This window comes from Fringilla coelebs (assembly GCF_963513975.1).
Source record: "Fringilla coelebs genome assembly, chromosome: 3".
Lineage (NCBI taxonomy): Eukaryota > Metazoa > Chordata > Aves > Passeriformes > Fringillidae > Fringilla > Fringilla coelebs.
In genome coordinates, this window is record NC_140030.1 from 36,330,235 (window position 1) to 36,344,340 (window position 14,106).

Genomic DNA, 14,106 nt, shown 5'->3' on the forward strand with positions numbered 1-14,106 from the left:
GATGTCGGGATCTGTGTCACGGCGTAACCGAGTGGTTTCCTTGCAGTTGCATAAAGCACATTCTTGCTTAAGGAGGGTGGTGAGGGAAGAGGTTCAAAGAACTATAAAGCTGCTGGGAAGAGCATAACTCTTTCCTGTGCAGCTTCCTGATTGAAACAAACTGTGTTACAGGTCACCACAGTGGGAACGCTAACAGAGGTTTATAACCCCCGAAATATATGTAACTTCTACATTTTCTGTATCTATTGTTAATATTGTTAATTTAGCCATAAACACAAAGACATGTTGTCTTTAAAAAACAAAATTATGAGTATGGTGTCATAAAGTTTTAACACTTTGGTGTTTTTTGATTGTGTTCTGAAGTGTGAGCTAGACTTTCCCTACTGGCATAAAAAACACCCACAAACCTTACCATCCTTTGGAAGCAGGATTTGTTGTACGTGTTTGCTATGTGGCATGTATTTTTAATTAAGCCAAAGCGGCACCCAGTCAGTCAAAACACCAACCTGATTGTGCTGGAACTGTGGTTGTGCTGCTCTTGGGGTAGCTGAGGTTTCAGGCGGTGGGGTGACCTAGCAGAGCCTTCCTTCTCAACAAATTATTTGTTTTCTGAGACAGATAGCTTGTGACAGTGTTGGTGCAATTAGGTGAAGTTTACCTTATGCTTGTCTGAGTTGCCTTGGCCTAAAATTAATGCTGCAAAATTGCAAAATGAAACCTCTGCTATGAGCTGTTCCTCTGAAGAGGAAGTACTTGGAGTGTTTCCTTGGAAATAAGGATGCTGACAAGCCTTTCTAAAACTAAGACAAGTTCTGCTTCTCTGCAGCAAGATTCAGGAAATGTACTGATGTTATTACAGTGTTACAATTGTCCTACTATTAGTGTACTGGTATAACTACTTCTGTGGACACTCTTCTTTGGAATAAGGCTGGCTGGTTTTCCATTCATTTAATTCTTCATTTCCATTACATTTCCCTAAGCATATACCTTTCCCTGTGTTTGGGCACTGGTGATAAGTATTCTAACCAAGCACTTAACCCAGCAAGACTAAGGCAAAATTGCTCTTGCAGGCTTTGAATTAAGGGAACCCCAAGTGTCTCTCAGTGTGTGTATGATGTACCTGTTTAGTTTGGAGTGCTCTGTGCCCTGCTTCTGCCATCATTTGTATGCTGAGAAGTGCCTGTGTTTGGGTGTGGTAGTGGAAAAAAAAAAGTTAAGTTTCAGAGAAACTAGTACTTCCCCACTGAAATTATTATTTTAGATACATATTCTGCATTCAGCAGCAGAAGCAAAGATTTGGTGACATTACCCATGTGGCAGTAGATCCTAAGAACCATTCAGGCACAATTTAACTCAATTAAGACAGTCTGAGGAATCAGGTGAGACTTCATCAAGATAAGCTACTAGAAAGTCAGCTTTTGCCAGCACAGGCAGCACTATAATTGTAAGCAATTGATTAGAACAGTGATTGTCCTAATCAACAGAGTTATTTGGCTTGTATCTGACCTTTAATTTGTTGAACTAAACTGAAGCCATTCTGATTTAGGTCAAAATAAGAATTCACATAGTCCTTTGCAGCAAATTAAACCCAGACAAGCCAACATAGACGAGCATGTAGACAAGCCCTAAGGCATCGAAATGTCCAACAGCAGTGACAAAGTGCTTGATGGTTGTCAGGGAACATATGTTTTTACTTTCATTGTGGCAGGAAACACCATAGGGTCAAGGCTGCAAACCACTGTTTATATTGTTCTTTCTTCTACTTACTTATTATATAACCAATTTGCAGTGCCCCATTATGTGCTACATGGGGTGCCTTTAAAATTATATATTATAAGCATCTTTTTAAAATAAATAGCACCCACAAATTTTATTAATACTGGGAGTGGGAGAGCTGATTCATAACTGGCATTGTGCTAGATTTTATTGAATATGTTCTTCGAGCATGACACCTGTTAAAAAGGCAAGTCCTGACTCAAGAAAATATTTTGACCTCTGTAGAGCCCTGATTGAGGTGGGAAAGTAACTCTTTCAGTGTATTGCTTTGGGATGGTGATGGAAATATCATAGTGGACCAAATATTAGGCTTTGTGCATTCTCTTTTCTTCCCCTTCCTTCCATTGCTCCATTTCTCCTTTTTTTTTTTCTTTTCTTTTTTTTTTTTTTTTTTTGTGTCTTCCTTTCATTCTCTTTCTATACTATCTTGACTTTGCTTCCTCTTCCTTTTTCTTGAGACATCCTATTCATTTGATGCAGGATCCAGATCACAGGTCCTATTTTTTTCTTCTACACCATCTAACGATATTCTTCCCACTTCACCTGTGGCTCATTTCTCATTAACCAGTTGTGCTTGACATCATAGGACCACAGATTGGCTGAACAGTTTCTAGGGCTCGTTCATTTCACCACAAGTGAACAAAATTCACTTTAAGTGGTGTCATGCCACTTGAATTGGACATGGTTACCAAAGGTTTCTTACTTGGGTATTAGGCACACACTGTGGTTGCAGATTTGTGGACAAATTGCAGTGGTGGTTATCTGCCATTATGTCAGTGAAGTGTTTGTATGGTGCCAAGTGAGAAGGGATTGGTTAAGGTGATAAAAAAATGGAGGTTAGTACATGAATTGTAAGGTGGAAAAAAGAGCTGAAAGAAAACTGGAATATATTCTCAGTCTGCTTTGCTATATAGGAATATAGATGGTGCTGGCCAAAGGGAAAGGATGCAAGGGAACAGGAATGAAAGGCAGCAGTCAGTGAAGATCAGCTCTGCTTCTTTAGATGCTGACTTATACTGATAAACTGTACCAAAAATTATGACCTGAACCTGTAATATGCACTGACTTCCAATAGGACAATCTGTTTCTTAGGCTTGAGCTACTAAGGTCTTGCCAACAGAAGTATATTTCCCAATATAAAAGACATTCAAAACACCTATTTCCTCTAAAATACTGTATATACTTACACATATTCAGAAAATATTAATTAAAACCAGAATCTGTATAGGAAAAGGTAAGTGAGCCAATTAGAATAATATAAAAGGGAAAAATTAGCCCCAGGAAACTAGTGTTGTTATTTAAAAGTTATTGCCCCTACTAATTGTTGAATTCTATGATTTTTCCCTAAAAGCACAAGGAAAAAATAAGTTCAGGAGATCTATTTTAGTTATGAAGACTATGTTGTGATGCAGGAAGTGTCAGTTACCTCACTCAAACTGGAAATAAGAGGAAGATTTACAGGTGTCAGAGGAATGAATTTCCAGAACATTCTTTCAGTAGCACCAGTATGGGTGAAAATAAACCCCAATCTTTAGTTGCAGGTTAGGTGGGCTTTAGGTAAGGCTTAGTATTTTTATAAAAAGGGATTCTATGGTTTTGATGTCTTCAGTGACACAAGACTACTAAGAATAACCCAGGAAGTTTTGAAATACAAAATGACAACAGCAAAGTCAAAGTGGAATTAAACATTTTACAGGTGTGCTGTTTTGACTGGGATGGAGTTGATTTTCTTTTCAGTAGCTGATGTGGGATAAGTTCCGGATTTGTGACCAAAACAGTGTTGATAGTACAGGGATATTTTCATTCTTGCTGGCCAGTGCTTGCATAGCATCAAGGTCTTTTCTGCTTCTTATCCCACCAATGAAGAGGCTGGGGGTGCTTAGGGAACTGGGAGAGGACACAGCCAGGACTGCTGGAAGGGGCATTCCACATCGTGTGGCATCATGCTCAGCATATAAAGCTGGGGAAGAAGTGGTGGGTGGAAATTCATAGTTGTGCTATTTGCCTTCCCAAGTCACTGTTGGGTGTGATGGGGCCCTGCTTTCTTGGGGGTGTCTGAACACCTGCCTGCCCACGGAAAGCAGTGAACAACTTCTTGATTTGCATTGCGTGCGTGCATGGCTTTTGCTTTCCCTATTAAAGTGTCTTTATCTCAGAAAACCCTTATGAGTTTTCTCACTTCTACCTTTTCAATTGTCTCCCCCATCCCACCAGAGGAGTGGTTGTGTGGTGCTTAGTTGCTGGCTGGAGTTAAAATGTGACAACTTGAAAGGATATGAAACAGGAATAACCCATTTGAGTCAGTTCACCTATATTCAGAATAATATATTGAAGCTATAAAAAGAAAATTACTAAACTCACTGGTGTATATGCATGAATTGTGCTAACAGACCTGGATACAGAACAATTAGGAAGCACTGAGTAAAATTTTGCAGCTCTGACTACTGCAATTATCTCAATGATTTCAGGAAAGCATCAACTAGCAAAGCATGGATCAGTAATCTTTTCTATCTGTTAGTCACAACCTTGTGTAGGATCACCAAAAAAAGGAGGCCAGTGTCATAAAGTACTGGAAATGCTACTGCAATGTAAAGAAAGATTGCCTTACATCACCATGTCCTGAATACCCTTACCCCCCAAAGTCAAACATTTTTATACACAAACGTTTTACATTGTGCCTATTGGTTTTTTACCTTCCTCTTACTATTGTTAAGAATTCACATTTTTAAACTTCACATATAATTTTCCCTGCCTGGATTTTGGACAAATACTGCACCATGTTAAACTCTCCTTTGCTATTGATCTTAGAAAAAACTGTTACAGTGGTTTAGCGGAAAGAAAACTGTACTACTTATGAAAAGATTTTTTTTTTCAAAAATGTTCTCTTACATCTTTGTAAAAGAACTTTTCATAATTGATTCTAAGGGTAAAGGAGCAGCATGGTATTGCATATTAATTGGAGTGTAGAATTGAGTCAACTAAAAATATAGAACTGGAATGGTAAAAAAAATTACAGGCCAAGTATCAATAATGTGAGTAATACTGAACATATACATTAAGAGCCATTGAAGTCAAATACACTGAGCTGTGAACCTCTCTCCACTTTTTCAGTGGACTGGAGCCTGGATCCTCTGAGCTTACACAGCTGTGTCAGGCTGAGATATGGTGAAGGTCAGTTTTTCTTCTGTGCCAGTATGTTAGTGAACAAGCCAGCATAGGACAGAGTGACACCTCTCCTATTGACTTCTTCAGAGCTAGGAGGAGGTGTGAGACACTGTTCATTCAGTTCACTTGCAACACATAAGAAATGGGCAGGTACTTTCCCCGTTGCCTCCTTGGAAATTTTGTGTGGAAGCCAGCTGGAAATTTTACTTGTATTAAGCTCAATTTTCTGCATTGAACAATGGAGAACTGGGGACTTGAGTTAATACTCCTGTTTTTCTGGATCGTTTATTAAGTGTTCAACTCCTCTGTCACTATCTTGCCTGTCTTATCCATCCTTCTGTTCTTTGCAGGTAGTACCTGGATACATTTTATTCTCAAAAGCTTCTTCCTGCCTGCTGCAGCTGACCTCCAGGATGCTCCTTGGTCTCCCAAGTAAGGTGCTATGTATGTGTGCTCTACCATCTGTACATACCTATGGCTTAACCTACTTCTCCCCCTCTGATCAATCGCCCCTGTGTTCCCCTCTGCCAAACCTGTACAGTACTTCTCATTTAGCATACCTTTTCTATTCATAAAACAAAAGACAGCACCCATCTTCTGCTGGCAAACCCACTCCTTTCCTTTCTCCACCACCACTGCTAATTCTGTCATCCTTCAAGCTGATCAGCTCCTTTTTCCTTCTCATATAAAAGCTAGTCTTAGGTCAGGGTTGCTCTTCTGTGAAGTATTTCCAATGACCTGTTTCCCCACCTCAGACCTTGTTTCCAAAATTCTTCCCCAGACTTAGGTCACCTCTAGCCTGAAGATGCTCATTACCAGCTTTCTAGAACTTTCTCCCAGGGAATCTTTAATTTCTCCTTTCCACCCACAGTTCAGGGTCTCTCTGTTCACCATTTCAGGAGACAAAGTTTTCACTGCCCTCTTACCCTTTTTCCTCACTAACCAGGAGCATCTCCTCACCTTTGCCCCCCTTCTTGGACGTTCTTGGGTTATTCATCCCTTTGTTTCAGGCTTCACCTTTGGGGTCTGGCATTCTTCTGCTGATGCATTAATTTGGGGTTTATGTCAATCACACACATTCTGGTCCAGTCCAGCTTTCCTCTAATAACTTCCTTCCCTTCTTCATTCCCTCCTCCGGCTTTCCTCAGAGGACTTTCACTCATGCTGCCCTTTTTTTTTTAAGCCTGGAACAACTGCATCCATCTTGTGAACCAAATCCACGCTGCCTTCATTCCAATATCCCCATAAATTGTACTTTTGCCATAACACCTATCCAGCTCAGATTCCTCTCTGAAATATATCCAATTCCTCTACAACAAAACCAAATCCTGTTTCATAACAAAACAAAAAGAACTGAGCAAGAGATTGACTACACAACTAATTTTTGGCAGTAGCTTTCTGCCAAGAGCAGCATGCTTGCTCTTATCCCACTCCTTTGGATTGTCCTCCCTGTGTGCCTCCTGTTTGTCCTTTTGTTTTCAGCTTTTGATTCCTTCCTCAGGGCTCCTGGCCTGATCCTGTGCTCACACTGGTGTGAAGTGAGGAGTAGCTCCGCTGCAGCAAACAGAGCTTTGCCAAGGCGAAATTTCTGTGGAAGGCGATCATCCCTTTGTTTTAATATTAGCTAATGAAGCCAGTGCACAGCTCCAGCACAGCACTCTGGTTTTAATTAATAAGAATTAGCATATACAGCTACATACACTCTTCTTTTTCCCTCAGCTACTTTGAAGAAAACCTCTTTGTATGTCTTCCTGGTTGCTCTGTGTATTGACATTAAAAAAACCCCAAACGAATAAAACCCCAAAACCAAAGTAGCATCAAACTCCCACGCAAACAAAAGGTTTGGGTGCTGCCGGTGGCGGGGAGCGCTGGGAGCAGTCCCGGCTCCCGGCCCCTGCTCCCCGCCGCTGGGGAGCCGAGCAATTCCCAGCCTGCCGTCCCTTCCTCCGCCTTTGCACAATCCCACTGCAGCGACTTCCCAGTCTTAATTGGAGCCTCTGGGCATTATTGTGTTATTATTATTTAATAAACAACCACATAAAACACTGACATTTAAATAAAAGTAAAGAAAGGAAAGCTCTGACTCCTAGTCTGTTTTGTTTTCCTGTTGGCTTGGGTGGAAGCAGGAGCAGGTTTTCTCTACAATACCCATGCTCACAAAGCACAAGCTTACACTTAATGTTATAGGAAAGAGAGCCCACTGTGGATGAGCAGGCCAGACCTACTGCAGCTGTCAATCCCTGTTGCAACATAAGGTGTAAATAGAGAGTAATAACCTGAACATTCCTGAATAAAAGGCACTGCTTTTCTTTCCTGAGCTACAATTTGCAAGGGTTTAGCCCTGTTTTCTGCATTATGACCCATTTTCTGCATTGTGACCTTTCTGCATGTCCTTTTGAGTGGTAATATGAAACTCAGAGCCATAGGGATGCTATTAAAAATAATAAATTGAAAATATAGGGGGTTTTTTTGCATTTTATTGTTTGAGGCAGTCCAGTGTGAGAGTTATCATGACAAAAGAAAATGTGGTATCCTTGAAGTGAATGCAGAGGAGCACAACTTGTTCAATAAGGTTTTGAAAGAAAAACAAAGAGCTGAAAGCCAGGTCTGACTCCTTTAGAAACAAGTCTAAAATGAGACAGGATTCAAAGTGCTTAAAATACTTTGGTGACAAGCAACAAAGAAGCGTCTGTTACTAGAATTGATTGAATTAGGGAAAGGGAGAGAAAATCTTGAGAACTTTTAAAAAGTGGTTTTAATGTGTGGGGAGTATAAGGGCAAAAATTCTCCCAGGCCACAGTTAGAGCCCTGAATCAGCATAGCTCCTTTTCTTGAAGAAAGTGAAAACTAGACAAGGGCGAGTACGCACGCCCTTATTATCCTTTTTCATAGTGGATCAAAGAGGAGGAATTCAAAGGGCTGCCAGGTCTCCACTTTCCTGCAGTGAGTCTGGAGTGTGGGCTCCGTTTATTTCCCTCACATTAGGCAATGCTTCTCTATTACTCTAAATGATCCAGTCCTGAAATTGACTTCTTGTGAGATCTGAATTCTATTTACTGGTTTGTGTTTTTAAAGTACTCAGTAGGAATGAAACATTCCAGCTATTTAAAAAATTATGTATATATGTGTGCTTTAATTCTAGGGAGTTCACCCCTCATTCTTCCCACCATTTCATTACACATTTTCTTTCCTGTATCATATATTAAAAGCTTCATGCAGTGGCTCACTTGCATTTACATATAAGTACTGTAATAATTCTGTGATGTTGCTTGGAACTTCTGTATGAACATGTTGTATAGAGTCAACGTGGGCATGACAAATGTAGATTTTTTTGTAGATAAACACAGTCAGTGAATGCAAATATGAGTGAATTTGTGTGCAAGTTTTAATATCTAAGCAGAGCTAATAAGTGCATGACACCTGTAACCACAACTGCCAGTGCAAACAGGGAAACTAGTTTTAAGGCATTTGCACTGTTTTAAAAGTGCTGGACTTTGAAATATTTCAGCTGTAATGGTTGAGAAGTGTTCATCCTCCAGCAGGTATTTAAGTGTATGGACTCTGTTATTAGGAGTACTGAGTTTATTAGCATCTGATATGCAAAAGTCCTTGTGAAAGCAAGTACCAGAATGGTGAGGACTGCCTTATGAAGCAATCTGTGGCTTTTAAAGACATTATGGAAATCTTACTGCGATATAGATTAAAAAGTGCTGGTTGATGATCTTGGGGAGATGGGTGTTAGGCATGGAGAATTTTTTGGAAAGCAAAATAGGAACTTATTGGAAGGGTGCTGTATTTCCATTTGTGGCTGTATAGCCAGTAATAGCTCTGGTCTAGAAGCAAGGAGCTTGCTTAGGAAAGGCACTGCAGGGACATTCAATGTAAGGAGGAAATGTAATGAGTTTGAATATGGGGTATAGTAATTCCCTAGAGGGGGATGGAGTGACTGCTTTTTGTGAGAATACTGAGGCAAAATATATTAAATTGTTACCAAAGAGAAGTATGTTCTATAAAGCTTTCTAGTGCATTTTATCAAAACCATTTTGTCAAGGCCAGGTTGGTTGGGGTCTAGTGGAGTTGGAACTAGATGATCTTTAAGGTGACTTCTGTCCCAAACCATTCTATGATTCCATGAAAATGTTCATGCAACAAAAAGGAGATACATGCAAGTCTAAGACTTTAATCGACAGAAAGGTAAAATGAACCTCTTTCACCTCTTTCTTTATTCATGAATACAAATCTTTGCTTGTTTCTGTATTTGGTAGAGGTAAAGTTGTCCTTAATTTGCCTGCAAAATATTTCCTAGAGATGTAGTTCATGTTTAACATGTGAAGGAAATTGTTTTGAATTCACTGGAAGTCCACCAGCTCTTTCTAAATAAAACCATATTAGTGTAGATGTTTGAACTGCTACAACAAATGTTATGTTTCTCAGAGAGAGGAAATTAAATTTTGTATTTGCATTTCTTTAGACCTCAATCATGGTTATTTATTGATGGAAAATCAGAAGGAGACAGTCTTCAAAATGGCTGGTCAACTGAAGAAGCCAGACTGTGAACATCTGTATCTTCCCATTTGAAAACCTCACCTGTTGCTTGCTCCTACAGAGTACCTGGAAACACTGGTAGAAAACAAAATATGGCAGTGCCATTGTATTTTAGCCACTCTTTTTTCTGCATAGCATTAGAGTGATGTCAGAGGTCGATGACGTATTAAGTTGTTCCAGTGAGAACAATTAATTTGGTGGCAAAAACCAATGAGGACCCTGTCAGACACTGAACAATGTTTTTGGTTTTCATGTACTGATTCATCAGTGTTTATAGGCCTCCAACATGTAAATCACCCTGAGGTAATCTGGAAAGGAAGGATATGAATAAGCCAATTAAATTGGCAAAGAGCCTAAGGAACACCCTGTTTAGGGATAAAATCACGCCTATCCTAGTGCCAGTAGTTTTGGAGAAAGAAATAGACTTAAAATCCTTGCAGAGTTAATTTCTGTGTAGAGAGAACCAATTTAGAAGACTTTAGTCTTCTTCTTTTGTATGTGTGAGGTTGGGTAACTGAGATAAGGCAGTAAGTGATGTGTTTTCTGCAAGTAACTTTAATTTTGATGACACAGAAGGATGTCATCCAGGTTGCTGAGGGTGTAGGAACTAGTTGCCTCATTTATGGTAATTATTTCGTATTCAGTTTTATGATATGAGCATTCAAAGGACTGAATTGCCCTTTATCTCTCCAAGTACCACCTCTTTTCTTTCTTTTTTTTTTTCCCCAAAGGGAGGTACAATTTTCCATCAGGAAGCTTCTCCACCCAACTTAGCAGTTACTAGCATACATTAAGGTGCTCTATATCTAAATAATAACAAAAGCAACTACTCTTTTTTTGCCATCTGCCAGGTCTGTGCCTTCAGAGGTGTAACAGGAAAAAGAGGCAGAGGTGAAGAGAAGTTTTCACTGAAGGTTGTACAGAGGGAAAAGTATTTCCATTCTCAGTTTACTTCCTTACAGTATAAATGGATTCTCTTGGAGTTTTCAAGAGGCTTGCTGCTTGCTGGGAGACTGGCTCTGTTTTGCTGTCATTCCACTCAGGTCTTTGAACTCACACTCAATTCCAGTCAGGAAAATAGATGTCTCTCTAGAAGAGACATACAATGTGTATGCCTTCACTGGAGTAAAGGCCCAGGCAGAGCTCAGATGTGACACCAGACACTTCACGTGGGAGTGGATCATTATGACCTCTCCAAGTGCCAGAGAAGCTGTAATTGGCATTTGTACATTATTAAGCACCAGAGAATTTAACTGTAAACAGGAATCCATAGGAAACCAGGAGTCACCAGTTTCATTGCTCACTCATTTAAGAGCAGCTTTTGGACATCATTTCTTCCATCATCTTTGTAATTCTAGAGTCATATTCATGGTTGAAGGGAAGTAACTTCCTGAAAACAGAAACAAGCAGAAAGCAACAGAGACATGAGATCACTGGAGACACCACTATCAGTCCTCTGAATGCCTTGGAATTGACAGCATCAGGAGATCCTAGATATAAATGCCCTGATGGACAAAAGACCCAGATAAACATGGCTGTTAGGATGATTTCAGTGCCTCTCACCTAACCCCAGCCTGATAGCTCAGCATCTAGCTCATACCAGTCTTCACACCCTATGGAGACAAAGAGACGCCTTCCAGGAACAATCTGTACCAGCCCAAAGTAGGAATAAAAGGGATGTGATGTACTCTCTTTGTCTGTCTGTCTGCATTGTGTGCTGAGGAGGGCTAGATGACCATCTGAATTTTTTAGACAGCAGGTGATCAGTGATATGATTCCCAAGTTTACTGTTCAGCTCTTGCCATACATTGCTGGCAGAAGATCAGACTCCTGTTACTAGATGAGGACAAGAAATTTTGCACCAGAGGTCTAGTTCAAGGATCCCTTTTGTTTTGAACTGGAGCTAGAGATTCACTCATCTTCTTGGAGGTGTCTCTGGCTCTTATTCACTTTCAAGCATTCAGGAACTGCCCAGAGCAGTCAAAAGAAACAGAAATAGCTGCTTTCACTTCTCTTGTTGGTGTATGTGCCCTGAAGAAACAGGAAGCAAAGTAAGGTTAAGCTAGGTTTAAAGGAACAAGATAATGTTTGGTAGAGGAAGGGAAAAATGCATAAGCTGGCCATGTCTCTAACTTTAGTGTACATAAACTGTTGCCGTGTCCTCAGGAAAACAAGGGATTAGGGAAATAGTCTAAATCTATGCTGCATGAAACACAGAGCACATGACACAAGCCTGAGCCCCTTTGTCTCAATAGACAGCGCTCTAGAATTGGTGTGACCTTACTTCTGCCCTTGTTAGTCTGAAATATGTAGCACAGCTGTAGGACGTAGTTCATCATTTATCAAGGGAAAATACAGTTCTGCATGGGAACGTGGAGGTGAAAAGTGTTCTGCACACCACGTTCGCTTTCATGTCGTAACTTGCTGCTTGGAAAAAAACAGAACGCTTTGTCTTCTTGTAACACTGGTGAACAACTCCTTATCATAACCTTGTAAGAGGTTTCAAGTACATTCATGAATAGGAAGATGATTAGGATGACACATCAAGGTTTTCTGAATACTTTTTTCTATTCATACGCATCCTCATATTTTTCTTAGTTTTCTTTCCAGAACAAGGTGTTTCTAATCTCTGGTGTGATTGGTAGATAACATCCTTTCACTCTTGGTGGCCCAGCATGCTGTGAAACTCAAGCTGAGCAGTAGGAAAGTGAGTTTACATGAGGGGCTGTCAGACCTAAAGCAGCTAATTTAGCTGGAAGGCCCTGCAATGACCTTTGCAAAAGAGGCCACTATTGCTCTGAGCAGTTACTGTGACAAAACCCAAGGATAAAACCCCCTTTAGCCTGACTAAAATGTTTAGTGGGAAAGAACTTACATGGGGGATTTAAAGGATCTAATTTGTAGGGTAGAAAGAGGAAGATATCTATGTAGCTGGGGAACAATTGAAAGTCTTACTCTGAACACATCCATAAATCATCATGCCAGGTAGGGTATTTTCCCTTCCTTCAAGTATTTCCCAGGCTGGGAGTCTGCTTTGGCCACAGCTGCTTCTCTTCAACAGTCCATTAGAGTCCTGAGACTGGGTTTTGAGCCAGCTGTGTAGGAAGGCTGTAATACTTCTCTCAGCTTGCAGCTGAAGAGTCAAGTGTGTAGCCTGATAAGCTTTTTTTGAGGAGAGGACTCATATTAATTACCCTACATCTAAGAAAATCTAATTTCAGAGCACAAGGACACAGAGGAAAAAAGGAAGCCTGATTTTTCCAGGGTTCAAATGATCATATTAGTGGAGAGATTTGTGTCACAGGGAGTGCCTCTGGGCCTTCTTGCCACCAGGGTTGTTAACAGAGGGCGGGAAATCAACCAATGACTTCAGTGACAATTGCCAGAGGAGTGGAGGTGGTGGTATCTTTGGCATTAGGCTGAGGGGGCTACAAGCGGTGGTGCAATGGCTGAAAAGTTTACCCCGTGTCTCCAGGGGTGTAAATGAGTGCTGACCATATGGACCAATAGCACAAGTTTCACCAGACTTGCTAAGTTAAAACCTCTGGTGGTTCCCTCTTCTCTAAAGGGTTTTGCAAAGCCACGTTTGGGGGAAGAATGGTATGGACATGTCCAGTTCAGTGAGGTAGAGTTAGTAGAGAGGGTAGGTTGAATTTATTTTGTAATCTTACTTGATTTAACAGAGCAAAGAGAGAAATTCCAGAAGCCATGTATTTTGAGATTTGCTCCAAGTCAGTTACAGAGAGTGAATGAAAAAAGTAGACAAGCTTTTTGAGATCGCCACTCTGACATCATACACTCATGATGTATGGCCCCTGCTGTCTACTTTTCCAACTCAGCCCACTGTTCCTACCTCTGTAATTCTGCAGCCCCAAGGACACAGTTAACACCTGCTCCTTGCTGTCTGGTGCCCTCTGGTGCTGCAAGTACCTGTCCAGGCTACATCCCGTTGCACCCTTGTGCAGCTTGTGGGAGCCAGCCTGTACCACAATGGGGACTCAGGCTTTTCCCCACTGCAGTCTGGAAGTGGCAAGGGCACTCTATTATGCCTTGGGGCAAGTGGAATAGGCCTGGGAAGTATGAAAAAGCTTCTCTGGCCCTGTGTCTGTCCTTGAAAGAGGAGAGTGGGAAGTGTACAGGATCCCTCTGTACACTTGGACTGGTCCCCCTCCAAGCATATCTCCTTGCTTTACTCCCCTTCCCTTGCTTTAGCCTCTAACTTCTATAATCCATACTCTTTTATTACTGTTACCTTCACATAGTTGCCTGGTCTCACTACTGTGTCTTCCTCCTCCAAGGTACAGCTTCTCTTCCCCCTGGCTATTCCTACCACACACTGATCCCTCTCCAGACACCTCATACTGCAGTGCCCATGGCTAAGTAATGATTGGAGTTTACACATGCTCAGTTTTATTGTTCAGAAAACAGGATTACAGTATCTTTGCTGTCATTCTTCTTCCCTTTAATTAATCAATGCTAATTGAGTGATTGATTGGTTGGTTGATTGATGGTGGCTCTCTGGTTAAACAGTCTCCCAAGCTGAAGCAACAGCCACATGCCTATCCTTCCCACATATTTACCTGGAGCATCCAGAATGTATCAATCTCTGGAAATTACTTA